The sequence below is a fragment of the Boleophthalmus pectinirostris genome, unplaced genomic scaffold (assembly GCF_026225935.1).
Source record: "Boleophthalmus pectinirostris isolate CB_2022bp ecotype Guang Dong unplaced genomic scaffold, ASM2622593v1 HiC_scaffold_16, whole genome shotgun sequence".
Lineage (NCBI taxonomy): Eukaryota > Metazoa > Chordata > Actinopteri > Gobiiformes > Gobiidae > Boleophthalmus > Boleophthalmus pectinirostris.
Genome location: NW_026571095.1, coordinates 36393393 through 36398825, shown reverse-complemented (window position 1 = coordinate 36398825; position 5433 = coordinate 36393393).

Here is a 5433-nt window from a genome sequence, read left to right as displayed (position 1 = left end):
CTATTGCTTTGCATGAAGAGGAACCTAAATAAACACCAATACAAACAAAAAGTTAAGGTAAGATTAAAGTTTCCTTAAGTAATTCCATGTCATTTTATGTAAAATTATACTAAATATTTACCACAGATACTATCCCACCAAACTGCAATATGCACTTTTATACAAGGAACCTTATAACAACAGTTCTGTGACGCTGTTCTGAGGTTGATCCCAAATAGATATTTATTATAAAATGCTGTTATTTTTTTATTTATTTAAATTTTTTTTTTTAATTACCAGCCACTGATTCCTTAGCCAGGCTGGTGCCACCTAGTGCCTTCACTCAGTTTCATTTTTCTCCAGTGACTAGATCAGGAATCAGAACACACTAGACGATTTGCCAGAACCCTGGAAGTGTGAGTCGGGCACCAGCCAATCAGAGAAGAGCCAGACATTCTGTGTTGGCAACGATTCCCGAGATCGAGGATTTAAAGCCGGAACAAAGAGAATGTTTGGTGAATTTTTGCCAAGGAGAAAGACGTTATTGTTCTTCTTCCTACAGGAATTGGGAAAAGCTTAATATACCAGTTAACCCCGTTAGTGGTGCATTATATCAGTGCTGTCAAGAGATAAAAAAAAAAATCGAGAGATTAGTTAATTATGATCTGTATTTAATTAATCTCTTTTTTAATCTCACCTAAAAATTGCTGAGAAAAGCTTCAACTTGAGGTATTTTCATTTAAGTTCATTATTACTTTATTGTGGCAGATCAAAAGACTCATATAGAACAAAAAGTGACTTTATAAAGTAATTTATTGTTTAACAAACTTTAATTCAATTCAATTCAATCTTTATTAAGAACACATGATATCTGGTTCATAGTATAAAAAAAACAAACAATAAACTTAAACTTTTATCATCATTATTATTACTGTTACTAATCTGCAGAAATAAACTCAACTTTACAACATATAAATATAATGACTCTAGAGCCACATCAGCTGTTTGACATTATAATGTGTTTAATGCAGATTTGTACAAGTCTTACAGAAAAGAAACTTAAAACCACATGACTCATTTGCATAAACTAAGAAAAAAACAAAAACGCTCTTGTGTCGCTGATGCGGTTAAACTTCTGTGGGACTAAAGGACACGACTCTGTGGAATAGAGGAATGTTCTGCTGATGGTGAGTCTGTTCTGTGTCTGTGTCGTGATGTTTTCAGATCAGACATGTGCAGGTTTATCACAGATGAGGCGAGAACGGGAATGAAAATTACAATTCTTTGCGGGAGCGATGTGTTGTCGTCCCAACAACACATAAAACCAGATTTTATAATAAGACAACTCACGTACAGAAACAGTAAAGTTAGAGATTAAAAATTTGATTAACGCGATTAAAAAACACGCTAAATATGACTGTAATTAATTCATCGCAATTAACGCAATAATTTGACACCCCTACATTATATACATCACGACCAAACAGCAGCGATTGGTTAAATAAAAAAAGTACCCGCCTACCGTCGAGCAAACGAACCCTAATGCTGCGAGGTCAGACAGTTTCCCCGAAGTGAAACCGGCTGATGAATCAGGCTACTAACTCCTATTCCTACCAAAGATTTAACCTGCGCGTAGTTTAAGGAAAGTGCACATTTGTCACCACAAGAGGCGCAAGTGGTGTATCAGAAGTATGAGCAAAGTGAATGTACTTGACTGTAATGAGAGCTATTTCTGAGTCATACTTGTATTTGACTTCCCACTCAGAGTTTTTTGAAGCTCAGTTCACATTTTATCTGATGTGTAGGGTGAAAAAAAACACACACATTTAAATAATAAAAGATTCACAGAGGATCGTTCTGAGGCACTCTCCTCAGATCCACCACTGACACAGAGTCACCTTCATCCCATATTCCAACCCCAGGAAACAGAGGCTCGGTGAAGGAGGAGCTGGTGGTGTGGAGGTGGCGCAGTTCTCCTTCCGAGCTGACCTCAAAGAAGGACAGAGATCCAGCCTCAGAGTCCAGGAACACAGACACTCGACCTGAGACCCGGAAGGACGAGGAGGAGGAGGCAGAGGAGAAGAGGAGGTCTGTTTCGCTGTTGTTGTGATAGAAACAGTAATGTCCATTAAAGACCCTCAGACTCCAGGACTGATCGTTGCCTCCAAACCTACACTCCCGTCTCTCTCCTCTCCGTCTGATTCCTCTGTAACTCACTGCTATTTGAGCCGACCTTCTCCACTGCACCTCCCAGTAACAGCGCCCCCTCAGGCCAGTGCAGCTCAGGACCTGATGGTAGTCCGTAAATCTGTCCTCATGATCTGCATACTGCTGCTTCTCTGTCACACGGGTCACTGTCCGTTTGTCCTCAGACAGTTTGAGTTCTCTGTGAGTTGTGTTTGGATCCAGAGAAAACTCAGAGGAATCTGAGGACACAAACACATGACGTCACTTCCTGTTCCAGAGTATCTCACTAGTTCTTCGTTTTCTTAATGTTGAAAGCTGTAAAAATGTATATGAAAAACATCCTCAACGTGTTTTTTTCAAGTCTATCAGAGGGGAACGATCAGGGACTTCTAACATTGCAATATAAAACATTTATAATGATAATAATGAACTGCTCCCATTCTCTTTGCCTGCAGCCAGCGAGCAGGGGCCCTAGTGTTGGAACTGTGGGCTTTTCGGAAGAATTTAGCGCGTGTCCTAGGAAAAAAGCGCAAGAGATGGAAGGGTCCGAGTATAGGCCACTTTATTATTAGTATTAGCAGGTCACGGAGATTCAAGTTGATTACCAAGTACAACTGTCACCCCGGGACGACGCCTCTGACAAAACCCGGAAAGTGAGGTAGCTTTATACTAGCCATCTGACCGAACATTAACTTGTTGATTTAGCGTATACAGCAAGAAAATTTACAATAATGCTGACCCGGTACACTTTATCATGGGTGGGTACATGCCACGGAGTCCACATCCAGTAGTTTTCTGCTTTGTAACATTTCAAAGTACAAAATAACATGTCTCTTTTATAGAACCATAGATAGACAGCATGTTTTCATCCCTGTTGTCGTTCCAAGGTACAGAATATTGAGTGAATCAGCATGATCAACACAGAATAATTCTCTCAGAACTGACCAGTCAGATTGACTGACAGGCAGAAGCCAAAGTTATTGCATTGGTTTAGTCCCACCCATGTCTTCTCGCAGGTTGGCAGTTACTGGCGTGGCCACCAGCTGGCACCTGATTGTATCTATTGATGGCTAGTTTGACCGGTGTTGAACTTTTGGCTGAGTTAAAATAAAACAAAATAAATGAGAATTTGCTTTCATTTTGACTTTTGATTTGAACTAATAATAATGGGATTAATTTTTGTATAGACGATGTGTCTGATGAAGGTAACAGAGGTGAAGTATAACACTGTGGTGAGCATTATAATGCAAATGAAACAGAAAACGCACAACACAACCACAGTTATAGAGGGATTATCAGACTACGTCACGTACGTTTGCGCTGTTGCACTGTGCATGTCTCCTGCAGAAAGAGTCTCTGTCCTGTCTGAATCATGTTACTGTCTTGGAGGATTTCAGCAGATTTCAAACTCTCCCAGGGGTCGGGGGTTGGCAGTTGATCCTTTGTAGTATACATAGCGAATTTACTCACAAAACCAAATTCCCAAACTCAGGTGTCCTTGACGCAAGAATGAAGCAAGTGACTCACAAACATTTAAGCATCAAACTAGCGACGTTTGATGTAGTTTAATCCGTTAATTGGGGTTAATGAGTGTCTGAAGGCATCGTCCCATGGGCATGGTTCACCACTACAAGTTTGCTCAAATCACAAAGATTATGAAATACAGAGACTCACACTTCCTCAGACCTGGGACCATCCACTGTTCTCCAGCAGGATCCAACCTGAAACACACAAGTCCAGTTTAGACCAGACCAGAGACCAGGATCTGGACCGACCATGGACCAGAGACCCACTGAACCAGGACCCTCACCTGAGAGACTGCAGGGGGCAGTGGGGGTCGTCCCGTAGAGCGGTCAGGAGCTCTGCTGAGGGTCCTGGATGGTTGTAGCTGAGGTCTAACTCTCTCAGGTGGGAGGAGGCGGAGCTCAGAGCTGAGGCCAGAGCAGCCCCGCCCCTCTCTGAGACCAGACATCCAGACAGCCTAAAGACACAGAATTACACTCATGTGGACACAAAGGGGCAGAGTGCATCATGGGAGCGTCTCACCTGAGAGTCTCCAGTCTGCAGGGGGCGCTCTTCAGTCCAGAACACAGCAGCTCCACTCCTGAGTCCTGGAGGTCGTTGTTAGTGAGATCCAGATGTGTGAGACTGGAGGAGCTGAGGACTGAGGCCAGAGGAGCACAGCTGTGAGGAGACAGACCACAGCCACAAAGACTGAGGACAGAGAGGGACATTAGAGACTAGAACCTCCACACAAGAGTTTAAATACAGTCTGGACTCACAGGACTTTGGTGGAGGCTTTGACCACCGGCAGCAGACCAAGGAGACCTGTCTCTGAGCCCTGGTATTTCCTCAAGTCAAACTCCTCCAGGTCTGAGTCTGAGGACAGTAAAAGGAAGGACAAAGCCGACCACTGAGCAGGAGAACTTAACCTGGAGAGCAGTCCTTCTCTCATGTATCTCTGTATCTGCTGCACCAGACTTTGGTCGTTCAGTTCGTTCAGACAGTGGAGCAGGTTCAGACTTCTCTCTGCAGACAGACCCTTTTCATTCAACTTCTGTTTGATGTACTTTACTGTCTCCTGATTGGTCTCTTCACTTCCTGTGTGAGTCAGCAGACCCTGCAGCAGCCTCTGATTGGTCGGCAGAGACAGTCCCAGGAGGAAGCGCAGGAACAGGTCCAGGTGTCCGTTTGGACTCTGTAAGGCCTGGTCCACAGCAGAGTGGTAGAGATTTCTCAGTCTAGTCTTTCTTTTAAACAGTTTTGGAAGATGTGACGTCATGTGGACCTCCAGGAGGTTCTCTCCAGAGCTGAAGAAGGTCTGATGGACGTGAAGAGCAGCCAGAAACTCCTGCACACTCAGATGGATGAAGCAGTAGACCTTGTCCTGGTACAGGCCTGGCTCCTCTCTAAAGACCTGTGTGAACACTCCGGAGTACACTGAGGCCGCTGCAGCGTCCAGCCCACACTCGCTCAGGTCACTCTCGTAGAAGATCAGGTTTCCTTTCTGCAGCTGCTCAAAGGCCAGTTTTCCCAGAGACTTCACCATCTCCCTGGTCTCTGGAGTCCAGTGAAGATTACCCCTGATCCCTGGTGATACTTGATTTTCTGGACTTTGGCCTGCACCACCAGGAAGTGGACGTACATCTGTGTGAGAGTCCCGGGAAGCTCTGGTCTCTTTGTTTGTTCCAGAAGTTTCTGTAGAACTGTGGAGAGGATCCAGCAGAAGATCGGCATGTGGCTCATGATGTGGAGGCTGCGGATGCT